The sequence below is a fragment of the Lasioglossum baleicum genome, chromosome 6, assembly GCF_051020765.1.
Source record: "Lasioglossum baleicum chromosome 6, iyLasBale1, whole genome shotgun sequence".
NCBI classification, from domain to species: Eukaryota; Metazoa; Arthropoda; class Insecta; order Hymenoptera; family Halictidae; genus Lasioglossum; species Lasioglossum baleicum.
The window spans coordinates 419,160-437,774 of NC_134934.1; the positions used below are offsets into that span (position 1 = coordinate 419,160).

Consider the following 18,615-nt stretch of genomic DNA (forward strand, 5'->3'; position numbering starts at 1 on the left):
GAAGAACGTAACATTCAATTTGTACATATAGTTTCCATCTCTCTTGCGATCGATGCAGACAATTTTTATTTTGCACAAAGATCCGCAGTCTAGGAAAAATAATATAGATATAATAGAAATAAATAAAATTTAATATTTTTTTATATCGGGTTTATTATTTCGTTTTCATTCAGAATCGGTATTTGGAATTGTCGGTAAAAAGGAAGACTGCTACATATTTGTACAATATGTAGAAATTCATTTCACCGACATTACCAACATTACTGACATAACCTCACCGACGGTGCTGCCCTGTATAACGGCATCCGCCGCTCCACACAGACTCCACGAGCTGCCTTCCATCTGGACGGAAGAAGCTGCCCTCTAGATGCTGTGACGGCGGACTTTGTTACATCTATGCGTATTTCTGGAAGCCCGCTGGCATGAACTCCACACTCTTTCCAGATGTACTCCAACCGTTGCTCCGAGCAGCCAATAAGCGGCGTCTGGAACGATACTGCCCTCCACATTCACTCCACGCTCTGGACTTTTCCTGGCAGTTCCAAACTGTGCTATCAGGGTAAGAATTGGCCCGTTCCGAGCTGCGCTATTGTTCGAGTTGCTCAAGGTGGGATTAACTCGATTTTTGCCTGGGATTCTCCGCGCGTATTAGTAGCTATTTTTGCCGTCTAATAGCGGAGGGCAATAGCAGAAGGCAAATTGAAGGCAAATTGAAGGCAAATTGAAGGCAAATTGAAGGCAGCCAGCCGGCCGAAACTGAATTTGTTTAAGAGGGTAGTACCGTCGAGTCGTACTGATGTGATGATGTGATTGGCGAATATAATAACAGATCTGGGCGACGCTGGCTCGAAAAACACATGTTGCTGCAAGTTGCAGCCATTTGCAGCCTGTTGCAGCCTGCAACTCCTTTGTCGGAGTGGATGACGTGGGGACTGGAACTGTCTTACTGAGTGTAATTGAGTGTTACTGAGCAAGAGAAGGTGAGAAGCAAAGAGGTTTAGTGAGAATTAGTCCTCTTCAGTCCTCTTTGGTGAGAAGCAGCAACAGCAACATGTATTTTTCGAGCCAGCGTCGCCCAGGTCTGTGCAGGTCTGTATAATAAGACAATCCTCTTTTCAACCATTTTCAACCAAGAAGAAATGCGGTGAGAGCAGCACTGTACTCGAGCGATTCACGGGAGGAGTTACGAAGAAAAGCTGATCTTCCAGAACCTGTTTATCAGATTTGTCCTGCAAATCATCTTCTGTGTTCGCGCAAGTCAAGGTTTGTAAAAATTTGACTAATAGTTGACTAATAAAGAAAAATAATCAAACTAAATGAAAAATATAATATTTATTATTTCCTACTTCATTCATTTATTATCCCTTCTGATATTGAGTAGTCTGAATTTAAAATTATTAATATTTAAACATTAAAATAAGTGTATAGTAGTCATACAAAAAATATAAATTTTCTTTTCCGTCGAACGACACTTTTTTTCCATAAACACATTTCAATAAATTTCGAAATGTAATGAATTGAAATTGAACTGTAGAGAAAATGGTATGGCAATGCAATTTTTATAGTTTCCATCTCTTGCAATCTATGCAGACAATTTTTATTTCGCATAAAGATCCGCAGTCTAAGAAAAATAACATAAATATGAGAATAAGTAAAATTTGCATGTGCACAAAATGTGCATCTGTGCGTAGTAGGGAGCTGCCGCGCCTGCGCACGACCGTATGCGTTATTCCGAACGACACGCTGATCGTATCGATTGGTGTCGATCGATCTTCTTCCTCGTGCGCTCGATTACTTCGCTGCTGACATCTGCCACATCAGTGCGAACTACCCTCACCGACGATGCGGCCCTGTAAAACGATATTAGCCAATCAGATCAGTAGACGCGACGGTACTGCCCTCTTAAACAAATTCAGCTTCGGCCGGCTGGCTGCCTTCAATTTGCCTTCTGCTATTGCCCTCCGCTATTAGACGGCAAAAATAGCTACTAATACGCGCGGAGAATCCCAGGCAAAAATCGAGAATTTGGTTATCAGGGTAAATAGTAATTAGTCGATAGTTGAATTTAGTCGATAATGCCCATCACTAAGCCACCCCCCGCCTGCTTGACGGAAACGGAACTGATTCTGAAATTCGGCCGTCGAGCCGTCGAGCGTATCAATCGCAATCTGGAGCTAGCCTTCGATTCCCCGCGGGCAGCGATTTTTATTTTTATTTTTCATTACATTTTTAATTACATTTTTTAACCTTCCAAAAAGTTTAAATATATATTATATGTATATTCGTAAGTTTGAACCCTTTATCTCAACCAGGAGGGTAGTGAAAGGGTAAAAACTAATTATTGGTTTTTCCCACATTTTCCCTGTTTATTCTAGAAAAATTCTACAAAATTGTAGATATTATTCCTTATGATCGTGAATTTTTTCAGATTTTTTGCAAATAGTAAGTATGAAAAATCGTATAGCCGGATAAGACCCTAGTAGCATTTACGGTTGGCGTTTCGTTGGGCCTACGTTGGGGGTTTGCGTTGGGCAACCGTTAGAAATGTCGCTCTTTTTTGCAGTTGGGCCAACAGTCAGGGCCAACGTTGGGCCAACGTTCAGCCAACGTTGCGCCAGCGTCGGGCCAACGGTAATACCCAACGTAGGGCCAACGATCACGTCCAATGTCGGGCCAACGGTATTACCCAACGTAGGGCCAACGATCACGTCCAATGTCGGGCCAACGGTAATACCCAACGTAGGGCCAACGATCACGTCCAATGTCGGGCCAACGGTAATACCCAACGTAGGGCCTACATTACTATAATACGATAAGCCAACAAAAGGATTCTTTCTGTAGGGTCAATTAATTATAGACATATATATATGTGTATTATAAAAATATTTTATTTTTATATCTCACAATCAGTCATTTTGTGAGGTAACAATTTTTGCCTCACATGCGTACTCTGCGTACCAATCTGCAGGAAAAACTAAACATGTGTCTGCCGTAAATCTTACAGCGGTCCTTCTCGCGTTCTGTTTTTCGTCTAACCGTCCCGTCGTTTTCGTAAACGTGCTACTGCGTGCATTTCGAATTTCGACACTCTAAATGCCCTTCCTAAATTCTTTAGAAAAATCTTGCGGAAAATCAGTGTCGTTCGAGCCGCGGTAGAGAGAACATCTCCAAAGACTTGTTAATTCACAGCTAACGGTTGCTATTAGCTGTGTTTTTGATAGTGATATTTAAACTAATCACTAGACTGCGGATCTTTATGCAAAATTAATGTTGACAGCCGCTATTACAAGGGACAGGAGCCAGACAGATATTTGATTCTCACTGTGATCAGTTTAAGAAGTTGAAAATAATACTATGGTGTTTTGAAATTATTTTAATCTCTCTACTGTATTAAAATGCACCTACTCATGTTTGCTACAAATGCATGAAATCCGCGGTCTAGTGATTGCATTACCTGATTGTTGTGATTTGTGCAGCAGTACAAGGGATATGGCAATTATTATTAGTGCATAACTATGTGTTGACAAATGTGAACAGTGATTGTGAGTGTGGAGAAATTTCAAGACACACATTTCGAAGCAGCAAATTGATTTACGGCTGAATACGTGAGTTTTTAATACAATCAGTTTCTGCTTCTTCTCTTTTTTTACGATAACCTCGTAAACTAAAGCCAACCGCCAAATAGTCTAAAGAGAAATGTTGTTCAGAATAATGATCTTGACCACATATCCAAAGTTCATCTAAATCGGATAGAAGCTAGTAGTACATCGATCCCATGGATTTACAAGTAAAGTTTCTCGCGATAATCTCGGAAACTAAAGCCGATCGCCAAAAAGTCTAAACAGAAATGTTGTTCAGAATAATGATCTTGACCACATATCCAAAGCTCATTGAAATCGGAGAGCATTCACATAATCGAGAAACTCTTGTTCGTTGCGATGTCACGGCGTACCACCGACACTCGCTTGCCGGCAAGGCGCGACACGGCGCGGCGCGGCGGCCCAGGGCGCGCTCTGATTGGTCCGTGTTTTTCGTTAATAACTCCTAAACAAAGCCGAAGTTGACATTGGTGCAAAGGAAAATGTCTCTTAGAATGGTCTCAGGAACCTCCCATTTCCGGGACTTACACTTAGTTAGGGACACCCTGTATATGTACGAAATGTATACATATATTACATATTATAAAAGTAAGATTCCTTACATTACATATTATATTACGTACATAACACACATTGCACATTAGTAATATGACATTACATTCATATTACATACATAACACGTTGCACATTAGTAATATGATATTACATTCATATTACACCTCTTCAATAGTTCTGATAATTACAACAGTTCCGCTTAAGATGGTGAAACAAGAATCGGATAAAGACGTACTTAAAATACAACTGTTTTTCGCAGTTATAGATATTGGCGTAGCTGCATGGCTGATGATCAATCTAACACTTGTGCCTCAGTAAAATCTGAAAGATGACATAGAAATTAATCTTACAACAAGAAAAGCAAAAGGAAACAAAATTGTTAATTGCAATTGAATGCATGCATAAATTACACACATTCTTTAGAAAGTATCTACAATACGTGGTAACACGTATAATTAAGTATAGGTATAAATAATTGTTAAACTAAACCACTCATTACTAATTTAACAATATACTTACAAATATTTGGCGTAGCTGCATGGCTGATGATCCATCGAACACTTGTGCCTCAGTAAAATCTGAAAAATGACATAGAAATTAATCTTACAACAAGAAAAGCAAAAGGAAACAAAATTGTTAATTGCAATTGAATGCATGCATAAATTACACACAGTCTTTAGAAAGTATCTACAATACGTGGTAACACATATAATTAAGTATAGGTATAAATAATTGTTAAACTAAACCACTCCCCTAGTAGCATTTACGGTTGGCGTTTCGTTGGGCCTACGTTGGGGGTTTGCGTTGGCAACCGTTAGAAATGTCGCTCTTTTTTGCAGTTGGGCCAACAGTCAGGGCCAACGTTGGGCCAACGTTCAGCCAACGTCGCGCCAGCGTCGGGCCAACGGTAATACCCAACGTAGGGCCAACGATCACGTTCAATGTCGGGCCAACGGTAATACCCAACGTAGGGCCAACGATCACGTCCAATGTCGGGCCAACGGTAATACCCAACGTAGGGCCAACGATCACGTCCAATGTCGGGCCAACGGTAATACCCAACGTAGGGCCAACGGTAATACCCAACGTAGGGCCTACATTACTATAATACGAAAAGCCAACAAAAGGATTCTTTCTGTAGGGTCAATTAATTATATACATATATATATGTGTATTATAAAAATATTTTATTTTTATATCTCACAATCAGTCATTTTGTGAGGTAACAATTTTTGCCTCACATATTATATTAATATATAAGTACTAACTTATTATGCACGCTAGCATATAACGGATTTCTTACATATATATGTACGAAATGTATACATATATTACATATTATAAAAGTAAGATTCCTTACATTACATATTATATTACGTACATAACACACATTGCACATTAGTAATATGACATTACATTCATATTACATTATTAACACGTTGCACATTAGTAATATGATATTACATTCATATTACACCTCTTCAATAGTTCTGATAATTACAACAGTTCCGCTTAAGATGGTGAAACAAGAATCGGATAAAGACGTACTTAAAATACAACTGTTTTTCGCAGTTATAGATATTGGCGTAGCTGCATGGCTGATGATCAATCGAACACTTGTGCCTCAGTAAAATCTGAAAAATGACATAGAAATTAATCGTACAACAAGAAAAGCAAAAGGAAACAAAATTGTTAATTGCAATTGAATGCATGCATAAATTACACACATTCTTTAGAAAGTATCTACAATACGTGGTAACACGTATAATTAAGTATAGGTATAAATAATTGTTAAACTAAACCACTCATTACTAATTTAACAATATACTTACAAATATTTGGCGTAGCTGCATGGCTGATGATCCATCGAACACTTGTGCCTCAGTAAAATCTGAAAAATGACATAGAAATTAATCTTACAACAAGAAAAGCAAAAGGAAACAAAATTGTTAATTGCAATTGAATGCATGCATAAATTACACACAGTCTTTAGAAAGTATCTACAATACGTGGTAACACATATAATTAAGTATAGGTATAAATAATTGTTAAACTAAACCACTCCCCTAGTAGCATTTACGGTTGGCGTTTCGTTGGGCCTACGTTGGGGGTTTACGTTGGGCAACCGTTAGAAATGTCGCTCTTTTTTGCAGTTGGGCCAACAGTCAGGGCCAACGTTGGGCCAACGTTCAGCCAACGTTGCGCCAGCGTCGGGCCAACGGTAATACCCAACGTAGGGCCAACGATCACGTTCAATGTCGGGCCAACGGTAATACCCAACGTAGGGCCAACGATCACGTCCAATGTCGGGCCAACGGTAATACCCAACGTAGGGCCAACGATCACGTCCAATGTCGGGCCAACGGTAATACCCAACGTAGGGCCAACGGTAATACCCAACGTAGGGCCTACATTACTATAATACGAAAAGCCAACAAAAGGATTCTTTCTGTAGGGTCAATTAATTATATACATATATATATGTGTATTATAAAAATATTTTATTTTTATATCTCACAATCAGTCATTTTGTGAGGTAACAATTTTTGCCTCACATATTATATTAATATATAAGTACTAACTTATTATGCACGCTAGCATATAACGGATTTCTTACATATATATGTACGAAATGTATACATATATTACATATTATAAAAGTAAGATTCCTTACATTACATATTATATTACGTACATAACACACATTGCACATTAGTAATATGACATTACATTCATATTACATACATAACACGTTGCACATTAGTAATATGATATTACATTCATATTACACCTCTTCAATAGTTCTGATAATTACAACAGTTCCGCTTAAGATGGTGAAACAAGAATCGGATAACGACGTACTTAAAATACAACTGTTTTTCGCAGTTATAGATATTGGCGTAGCTGCATGGCTGATGATCAATCTAACACTTGTGCCTCAGTAAAATCTGAAAGATGACATAGAAATTAATCTTACAACAAGAAAAGCAAAAGGAAACAAAATTGTTAATTGCAATTGAATGCATGCATAAATTACACACATTCTTTAGAAAGTATCTACAATACGTGGTAACACGTATAATTAAGTATAGGTATAAATAATTGTTAAACTAAACCACTCATTACTAATTTAACAATATACTTACAAATATTTGGCGTAGCTGCATGGCTGATGATCCATCGAACACTTGTGCCTCAGTAAAATCTGAAAAATGACATAGAAATTAATCTTACAACAAGAAAAGCAAAAGGAAACAAAATTGTTAATTGCAATTGAATGCATGCATAAATTACACACATTCTTTAGAAAGTATCTACAATACGTGGTAACACGTATAATTAAGTATAGGTATAAATAATTGTTAAACTAAACCACTCATTACTAATTTAACAATATACTTACAAATATTTGGCGTAGCTGCATCCATATGGCTGCTGTTCTACCGAACGATGATGCTGAATTGAATTAAATTAATGGTGTTGAATTAAATTCCACCACTTTGTACATTATCAAAATTTTTTGTTAATGAAATGAAGTAAAACACGCGACACAAAGAACGACTACTTCGACAGTTCGACACAGCACAGAAGAATGAAATAGTGAAAATCGACAAATACCAAATGACGATCGACGCTCCATATATATCGTGAACGACGGGTATTCGTCGTTGGTCCTATGTTGGGTATTCATCGTTGACCCAACGTTGGGTATTCGTCGGCAAACTGACGTAATTTTTCTTCGTTGGCCTTATGTTGGTTATTCGTCGTTGGCCCAACGTTGGGTATTCGTCGGCAAACTGACGTAATTTTTCTTCGTTGGCCTTATGTTGGGTATTCGTCGTTGGCCCTATGTTGGTTATTCGTCGTTGGCCCAACGTTGGGTATTCGTCGGCAAACTGACGGTAATTTTTCTTCGTTGGCCTTATGTTGGGTATTCGTCGTTGGCCCTATGTTGGTTATTCGTCGTTGGCCCAACGTTGGGTATTCGTCGGCAAACTGACGTAATTTTTCTTCGTTGGTCCTATGTTGGGTATTCGTCGTTGGCCCTATGTTGGGTATTCGTCGTTGGCCCAACGTTGGGCATTCGTCGGCAAACTGACGGTAATTTTTCTTCGTTGGCCTTATGTTGGGTATTCGTCGTTGGCCCTATGTTGGTTATTCGTCGTTGGCCCAACGTTGGGTATTCGTCGGCAAACTGACGGTAATTTTTCTTCGTTGGCCTTATGTTGGGTATTCGTCGTTGGCCCTATGTTGGTTATTCGTCGTTGGCCCAACGTTGGGTATTCGAAGGCAAACTGACGTAATTTTTCTTCGTTGGCCCTAGGTTGGGGATTTGTCGGCAAAACCACTAACCATGCCCCACCATTCCCCAACAAACTCCCAACCGTTGGCCACCGTTGGCCAACCGTAAATGCTACTAGGGTCATTACTAATTTAACAATATACTTACAAATATTTGGCGTAGCTGCATCCATATGGCTGCTGTTCTACCGAACGATGATGCTGAATTGAATTAAATTAATGGTGTTGAATTAAATTCCATCACTTTGTACATTATCAAAATTTTTTGTTAATGAAATGAAGTAAAACACGCGACACAAAGAACGACCACTTCGACAGTTCGACACAGCACAGAAGAATGAAATAGTGAAAATCGGCAAATACCAAATGACGATCGACGCTACATATATCTTGAACGACGGGTATTCGTCGTTGGTCCTATGTTGGGTATTCGTCGTTGACCCAATGTTGGGTATTCGTCGGCAAACTGACGTAATTTTTCTTCGTTGGCTTTATGTTGGGTATTCGTCGTTGGCCCTATGTTGGGTATTCGTCGTTGGACCAACGTTGGGTATTCGTCGGCAAACTGACGTAATTTTTCTTCGTTGGCCTTATGTTGGGTATTCGTCGTTGGCCCTATGTTGGGTATTCGTCGTTGGCCCAACGTTAGGTATTCGTCGGCAAACTGACGGTAATTTTTCTTCGTTGGCCTTATGTTGGGTATTCGTCGTTGGCCCAACGTTGGGTATTCGTCGGCAAACTGACGTAATTTTTCTTCGTTGGTCCTATGTTGGGTATTCGTCGTTGGCCCAACGTTGGGTATTCGTCGGCAAACTGACGGTAATTTTTCTTCGTTGGCCTTATGTTGGGTATTCGTCGTTGGCCCTATGTTGGTTATTCGTCGTTGGCCCAACGTTGGGTATTCGTCGGCAAACTGACGTAATTTTTCTTCGTTGGCCCTAGGTTGGGGATTTGTCGGCAAAACCACTAACCATGCCCCACCATTCCCCAACAAACTCCCAACCGTTGGCCACCGTTGGCCAACCGTAAATGCTACTAGGGGATGGTCAAAAGTGCTCATCCAAATTAATTTTTAATCACACCATGTACAATAAAAAACTACGAAAAAATTCATGAACATTCTGCCTAATAGCATACACGCGATTGAGACCATTTTCAAACTTTTTGGTTGTAAATAGCCAATTTTATATCGAAGTTTTCAGTTGATCACGTTTATATTATGATGTTAGTGTTTTTCAGATTTTTCGGATTATGCAAACATATGCAAAAAAATTGAAAATCTCCAAACATTCGAAGGAAATGCATACTTCGTATTGAATTTGTAGCCCTAGTAGCATTTACGGTTGGCCAACGGTGGCCAACGGTTGGGAGTTTGTTGGGGAATGGTGGGGCATGGTTAGTGGTTTTGCCGACAAATCCCCAACCTAGGGCCATCGAAGAAAAATTACGTCAGTTTGCCGACGAATACCCAACGTTGGGCCAACGACGAATACCCAACATAAGGCCAACGACGAATACCCAACGTATAACGACGAAAAATTATGACAGTTTGCCGACCAATACCCAACGTTGGGCCAACGACGAATAACCAACATAGGGCCAACGACGAATACCCAACATAAGGCCAACGACGAATACCCAACGTATAACGACGAAAAATTATGACAGTTTGCCGACCAATACCCAACGTTGGGCCAACGACGACTAACCAACATAGGGCCAACGACCAATACCCAACATAAGGCCAACGACGAATACCCAACGTATAACGACGAAAAATTATGACAGTTTGCCGACCAATACCCAACGTTGGACCAACGACGAATAACCAACATAGGGCCAACGACGAATACCCAACATAGGACCAACGAAGAAAAATTACGTCAGTTTGCCGACGAATACCCAACGTTGGGCCAACGACGAATAACCAACATAGGGCCAACGACGAATACCCAACATAGGACCAACGATGAAAAATTACGTCAGTTTGCCGACGAATACCCAACGTTGGGCCAACGACGAATACCCAACATAGGGCCAACGACGAATACCCAACATAGGACAAACGATGAAAAATTACGTCAGTTTGCCGACGAATACCCAACGTTGGGCCAACGACGAATACTCAACATAGGGCCAACGACGAATACCCAACATAGGACCAACGAAGAAAAATTACGTCAGTTTGCTGACGAATACCCAACGTTGGGTCAACGACGAATACCCAGGACCAACGACGAATACCCGTCGTTCAAGATATATGTAGCGTCGATCGTCATTTGGCATTTGTCAATTTTCACTATTTCATTCTTCTGTGCTGTGTCGAACTGTCGAAGTGGTCGTTCTTTGTGTCGCGTGTTTTACTTCATTTCATTAACAAAAAATTTTGATAATGTACAAAGTGGTGGAATTTAATTCAACACCATTAATTTAATTCAATTCAGCACCATCGTTCGGTAGAACAGCAGCCATATGGATGCAGCTACGCCAAATATTTGTAAGTATATTGTTAAATTAGTAATGAGTAGTTTAGTTTAACAATTATTTATACCAATACTTAATTATACGTGTTACCACGTATTGTAGATACTTTCTAAAGAATGTGTGTAATTTATGCATGCATTCAATTGCAATTAACAATTTTGTTTCCTTTTGCTTTTCTTGTTGTAAGATTAGTTTCTATGTCATGTTTCAGATTTTACTGATGCACAAGTGTTCGATGGATCATCAGCCATGGATGCAGCTACGCCAAATATTGGTAAGTATACTGTTAAATTAGTAATGAGTGGTTTAGTTTAACAATTATTTATACCTATACTTAATTATACGTGTTACCACGTATTGTAGATACTTTCTAAAGAATATGTGTAATTTATGCATGCATTCAATTGCAATTAACAATTTTGTTTCATTTTGCTTTTCTTGTTGTAAGATTAATTTCTATGTCATTTTTCAGATTTTACCGATGCACAAGTGTTCGATGGATCATTAGCCATGCAGCTACGCCGATATCTATAACTGCGAAAAACAGTTGTATTTTAAGTACGTCGTTATCCGATTCTTGTTTCACCATCTTAAGCGGAGCTGTTGTAATTATCAGAACTATTGAAGAGGTGTAATATGAATGTAATATCATATTACTAATGTGCAACGTGTTATGTATGTAATATAATATGTAATGTGAGAGAGAGAGAGAGAAATCGTGCTATTGTAATATGTAATATGAATGTAATATCATATTACTAATGTGCAATGTGTGTTATGTATGTAATATGAATGTAATATCATATTACTAATGTGCAATGTGTGTCATGTATGTAATATGAATGTAATATCATATTACTAATGTGCAATGTGTGTTATGTATGTAATATGAATGTAATATCATATTACTAATGTGCAATGTGTGTTATGTACGTAATATAATATGTAATGTAAGGAATCTTACTTTTATAATATGTAATATATGTATACATTTCGTACATATATATGTAAGAAATCCGTTATATGCTAGCGTGCATAATAAGGTAGTACTTATATATTAATATAATATGTGAGGTAAAAATTGTTACCTCACAAAATGACTGATTGTGAGATATAAAAATAAAATATTTTTATAATACACATATATATATGTATATAATTAATTGACCCTACAGAAAGAATCCTTTTGTTGGCTTTTCGTATTATAGTAATGTAGGCCCTACGTTGGGTATTACCGTTGGCCCGACATTGGACGTGATCGTTGGCCCTACGTTGGCTATTGCCGTTGGCCCGACATTGGACGTGATCGTTGGCCCTACGTTGGGTATTACCGTTGTCCCGACGCTGGCGCAACGTTGGCTGAACGTTGGCCCAACGTTGGCCCTGACTGTTGGGCCAACTGCAAAAAAGAGCGACATCTCTAACGGTTGCCCAACGCAAACCCCCAACGTAGGCCCAACGAAACGCCAACCGTAAATGCTACTAGGGAGAGATACCAGTTTTATAAAAATTCAGTAGTCGGATATTATTGAAATAATTGTCCTTAAATTTTTTTCAGAATTGTTTATAAATTGTATCGATTATAAAAATGTATTTATTTGGAAATTATTTAAATTATAAATGACAATAAATAACTACTTAAATAATAAATATATAAGGCCGAACACAATACGGAATACAGAATGACAGAACCGTAACCGATATAATCCAGGACCGATATTCTCGTAACAGTTATAACATCATTTCGGTTCTTCTTAACTGTTTCATTCTCTGTCCTTGGAACATTACAGCATGATGATGCAAGCTTCTAACCATACTCACGACACGACTCCTCACACTCACGAATGTTTCGTGTGCAATCCTTTTATGCCAGGGTCGCCAGAAAGTGACCGAACCGTCACTCGAGGGGAATACAATGCAAGGTACCCCCTCTCTGATGACCAGAGTAATATGTGAAACGTTGCGCGTGCGCGACGGAGACGCAACAACGACTGAAATTTCGCAGGTTTTAGGTTATTGCTGCGTATCAAATCGTACCTATTATGTACATGTACCTACTTAATGAAATGAATCATGTGGGTCGTTCTAAATAGAGACTGTAAACATTCTTTATTATAAATAAAATTAATTGTAACATGTGGGTGTTTCAGTCGTGAAGCGAAGTATGAATGCTTATTAAGTATATGTACAATTGAAAAAATCTTTAAATCTGTATGTATGTAGTACTGAGTTACATTCCAGTAAAATCAATAAATCATAATATATTTTAACACTGTTAATCCTCATACGCTCCTCAAAAATAGTTGCATAAAAGAGACTGGGATAATAAATTCACTCATTTTTCTTCTACACGATAAATTGACAAATTATGTTTTATTTGTAACGTTACATTTTAAAGAAATACAACGCACAACATAAAGGGATCAATAATTACATAGTATGTGATATAAGTAAATGGGTGAATTTTACGCAGCAATAACCTAAAACCTGCGAAATGTCATGTCATTGTTGCGTCCCCATCGCGCACGCGCAACGTGTCACATATTACTCTGGTCATCAGAGAGGGGGTACATCATTTCACCATCATTTCACAGGCTCTATCACAGCCTACTCTAGTACTAGCCGTGCTGAACAACGTGGCAACACCGCTTTGTTTACAGATCGGGAGTCCGATTTCCAATACTGGGAGTCTTGTGCTTGGGATTATAATTAACGCTTTTTTCATAGAAAATTATGTTAAAATACATAGTTCGTTGTTGATTATGTTTAAACAATGTGTAAATATTCTAACTATGGTAAGTAGAAGTGATATTAAAGCATATTAGTATTTATAAATGCGGTATACATTTTGTGGACTCTCGGAATAGTTTGGTGTTGTGATACATAATATGTGAAATATTTCCAGTGGTTTTAAGAAAATAGAAGCATGAAGCAATGGGAAATCATCTTTGAACTAAAATGCAACATTTGAAAATGAATGAAGGAATATATAAGTCAATAGAAGCCTGAAATAGACGAAATTATTGTGACGAAGTCGAAGAGGTTAAGTGACTGCGTGTATACTGGTGTATACGTCAAAAAGGTTGGGTAAACCGTTACTGAAGAGAAAAGTTGTGCAGGTAATATATTATATTTATTATAATATCGTCTTATAAAGGATAATTTTATAATTGTTGTATATTTCCTCACCACCCTAGGGGTATTACTGTGTGTTGTGACGTGGCAGCTTTGCCGACGTCTGTCCGAACCCTTTTAACCGAGACCGGGTCACTCGCGAGCCGATACGAATCGAAGCGAGCGTAGCGATCGATCTCCCTGGAGACAACCGGCCTCCAGCGGCGGAAAATTTATCGCATTTGAATGTCGCGCCGCTGGGCGCGACACGGAGTTTCAGGACCTGCTCCCTTGCAAGGGGAGCCGACACCTATCCGCAGCTGCTAATTGGCGAAAGCCATTACGGGAAGACGCCCGGCCGACCTATCACGCAACGGCGCGAACGAGGAAGACAACGGGGATTGGACCGAGCTCGGATTTACCAACCCGGAGATGCCGACGAGGAAATGACTTCGTAGGGACGCTCATCTGCCCAACCTTGCCGACTCTCACCCGGGAACAGCCACGAGAGCTCACCTGGAATAGCTCGGATCCATCCCCTCGCCCTCGCAGCGTTATCGGACGCGGCCCCGAGAAAATGAACAATTGTCGGAGGCCCGGGTCCGAATTCCCTGAATTCGGCCCTGTAGCGAGGAGCCACGCGATAGGTCCGGCCGTCGTAGCAGCGAGGATAGATGAGGAAGTAGTGGGGGACGTCCCGTTTCCGCGTTCCGAGCCGACGCGAAGTGTGTCACTAGGACGTAGGACACAGTGACACGCGCACGTGTTTTGAAACCGCGTTGTTGTAAAGAAGTACTGTGCTACGACCGCCATTGTCGGGCTTGAGCCGTGCCGTTTGGTAAGTACCGGTCATATTGTTGCGAATAAAGTTCTGTGATTGCTCGTGTTGGCTCGGGACGTCTTTCGGAAGGTTCTGTAACCTATTTGCGCGGGCTAAGTGCTTCGGCGCGTCCGGGGTCCGAGACGAGTGTTCTCGCGCCGGCGCCGAAGCAGTGTGTCGTAGCGATCCCGAGTGGTTTTGCGGGACGTACGAATTTCGATTGCGGCCCTTTAGATTCACGATCCTCGGAAGTTCCACGGTGGGACGACGCGACGCGCCCGCTTCGATCTCGCTACGTGTTTGCCGTCCTCGCCTAGTCTCTTCGCACTGCGACGCGTATTCTATCGGGGCTCGGCGGAAATCGTGCCTTTCCAGGCTTGTATCATTCACGCGGAATCCTGTGACCGCCGAGTCCGACGCGAACCGAGAATATTACGCGCGAACGACCGAACACCCGTCGAAATCGATCGAGATCGCGCCGGCGGCCATCTTGTTTGCCACCGGCTCTCGCCGGTGGCCTGTCAACGTTAATTCCCGAGATAATAAACGATCTTTGTCTGCCGTAAATGTCTCGGTTCATTCTTTCCCTGTGAGAAACGTTCCCGTCGCGGGAAATGCCCCGTCCTTCATCCCACGTGTAACCTTGGACCCTTCTACCGCTATCCCAGGTCGCGCAATCCTCGTGTGTTCGGAAAAGTGATCCCTCGGGTTTGAACCCCGATTGTTTTCGTGCGGCACGAGTGCGTGCCTGGCGCCCGTAGGTTCCTTTTCGAGCGCTCGAGGGAGAACAATTTCGAATACGCGAGTGATTGTTTGTCCCGGGAGGACCACGTTTCGCGCGACCGAGCGTGGCCCGGCCGTCAGGCCATAATTTCCCGAGTCCGGCCACCGATTCTGTCGAGAACCGGTGAACGGCGTGACAAATTGGCGCCCGAACAGTTCAAATCTCTCGCAGAGGAAGCGATTTGAGAAAAGGCTTGTTCGTACCGACACGGGGAGAGGCGCGGGGCTCTCACAGGAGAAAATATATTATCGGCGAGGAAAGACGAGTCACAGAGACGAAGCAAGCCGCGGCGTAATAGAGACACGCGACCCGTGTAAACATTTTTTTTTCTCTCTCTCGTTCATTCAGTCGGGAGAATCGAGCCAGCACGGAATTGTATTACAATCTGATATTTACTGTCTGCAAGGTTCACCTTGTAAGAGTTTCGTGTGCCATTCCAGCGGCTGAGCGTAAATACCGGGTGACCAAAATTATAGGGATTAAATATTTGATTATTTAATAGATTACTATCTTGGAGATTTAATAGTCTATGGATCGCAGGATTTATTTATTTAATGGTTGAATAAGTTATTTATTTATTTATTAATTTATTTATTTATTGTAGAAGCTCTAGTCAGTTAATTTATTCAAATTATTTATTTATTAATTTATTTAATAATTTATTTATTGTGGACGGATTTTATTATTTATTAATTTTTTTTTTACGTCTCCGAAGGGGTTTAGGGAAGCAACCTTCGTAGTTTGTGGGGTCTCGCGGTCGGTTGCGTGGTACGGGCGACTATCGCACTTGCTGGTACGGGACGCGCCAACGAGTGCGACCCACCAGCAAGTCGAGGGTGCCCCTCGCAAACCGGCACGCGGGATATAGCACGCGGAGGTTGTACCGCTAAATCTCGCCCGAGGAGACACAAATTAATCAAACAATTATTTTGTTTTGACGGGGTCACCCGCCAAAAAGAAAATTACCGATATAATTTATGCAAAATTGATTGAAATTTGCTGTGTATTTTCCCCAAAAGAAAATTCTTGTCGCCCACCCACATGTTTTTTTATAATGTTTTTTTTTATGTGTAGTGTTGGGGGAGAATATGGTTTGAGGTGTCAATGTTGTAGCCTAGACGAGTGCCGTCTTAACCTCGATTAAATTAGTTCGGGTGTATTTGTGATTTTCGAGTTAAATTGGCAAAATATCGTACACCCCTCAAGTATGGATTACGACGGCTAGCGCGGGCCGAGAAAAGGAGGAGGGGGTACGACGGTTAGTTACGGTAAACGCGTATTAACACTGTCGACGGGCAGTAGAACGCGATTAGGGTACTCAATAGGATACTTACTCTTTCCTGCCGCGAAAAGTAGAAGGAGGAATTGCCGGGGGAAGGCCATGTAAGAAAAATCGGATTTTTCGTTTGCTCGCGGGTACAAAATAGATACGCGTTCTCTCTCTCTCGAATAATTTCCGCAATTAGCGGGGCCATCATTCGTGTAGCGCGGCCGGCGAACCCGATCCCTATCCATCATATCGTACAACCGCAACCAGAGTAGTCAGGTACCGAAACCCCGGACAAATGAGAAGCCTACTTAATATACCGAAAAGGGAACGATCCAACTCGGAAGAGCGATCGGTTTACGGAGACGCGATGGAACAGGAATGGGTATCCGAAGCGGGCCCCTCGGGGTACGTAAGGGGCAACAGAGAGAGGTCACCCCCTCACGAAGTAATCCTCCCAGTCCCCACATCCCGAGTACCGAGCGGAGCGAGACCTCGAGACCTTTATTACCAGGGAACACCCATCGTCGACATAATGCGACGATGGAAATTAAAATTCACCGGAGAACCGGAAGAGGACCCTGAGGAGTTTCTAGAAGATCTAGAGCTACAACGGGAGTATTGTAATATCGCAAGAAGCGACTTGTTACGTTGTTTAGCGGTATGTCTCGGGGGAACCGCAAAGCATTGGTACAAGGAGGAGGGGGCGGAGTGTACAACATGGGAGGAATTCGCGGAGGCTTTTAGGGAATTTTTCGGGGAAACGGACTACCAGGACACTCTGGTACGCAGAATAAAAGATAATTATCAGGAGAAGGATGAACCGGTACGCGAATACATTATGAAAATGTCGGTCTTATTTAAGAGATTACAGCCACCGTGGTCGGAACAGAAAAAGGCGAAGCGGTTATATTGGGGCGCAAGGCCATCCCTGCAGCGTTCCATAGCGATCGGTTCGATAGCTACGGTGAGAGAACTGCGTAAACAGTTAATTGAAGCTGAACGGGAGATAGAGCAAAGGAACAAGAATGGGCCGAAATCCTCGCGGGAGGACCGCCCCGGTTCCGCTTCAGATTCCCCCCGATACTCGCGCTCTAGATCGGAAACGCGGAATAGATCAGTCCGTTTCGAGTATGCGAACGCGGTAGCAACCACCAGCGGGGACGAGACGGGAGATTCGGACGCGAGTTCATTTAAATCTGCCGGGGGGAGCTCGAGATCTGGGTCGGGAACTCGCGAACCCAAGGCGGCGCTAAGGAAGAGTGTTCCACAAGCCACGCCGAAGGGAAGCGAAAAATCCCGATCCGGAAAAACATCACGGGACCCCTCGCGTGAGCCCCGCCCTCGCGCGGCGGAGATGACCGCAGCCGTAACAACAGGCCAATGGGACTCGCACGATAAACAGCGTGCGAACGGAGGGATTCGGCTGCAATGTTGGAATTGCCGTAAGACCGGTCACCTCTCACGCCATTGCCGAGAAGAACGTCGGTTACATTGTTACGGTTGCGGGGCGGGAGGTGTCACGATGAAACGTTGCCAAAGGTGTCGACCGCGATCGGGAAACGACAGGGGGAGTCAATCGGAGCGGCCGGAGAGACTCCACCCGAATTGATATCGGCCCGCGTAGTAACTGTCGGGGACAAATACCGCCCTCCTTTGCTAACCGTAAACGCATTTATCGGCAAAATGG

At 41.8% G+C, this 18,615-nt stretch overlaps 1 long non-coding RNA gene across 2 annotated transcripts; it reads right to left on the reverse strand.

Moving 5' to 3' along the window:
• Window positions 1-5,598: 5,598 nt before the first annotated feature.
• Window positions 5,599-8,447, reverse strand: LOC143209706 (uncharacterized). Of its 2 annotated transcripts, none has more exons than XR_013009134.1 (3): window positions 7,558-8,447; window positions 5,987-6,045; window positions 5,599-5,788 (listed from the first exon to the last, which is right to left on the reverse strand). It is a non-coding gene; the product is annotated as an uncharacterized LOC143209706 (long non-coding RNA). The 2 variants fall into 2 exon arrangements; XR_013009135.1 differs by lacking the exons at window positions 5,599-5,788; window positions 5,987-6,045 and adding exons at window positions 6,426-7,102; window positions 7,301-7,359 and having other exon boundaries at window positions 7,558-7,784.
• Between the last annotated feature and the right edge of the window lie 10,168 nt (window positions 8,448-18,615).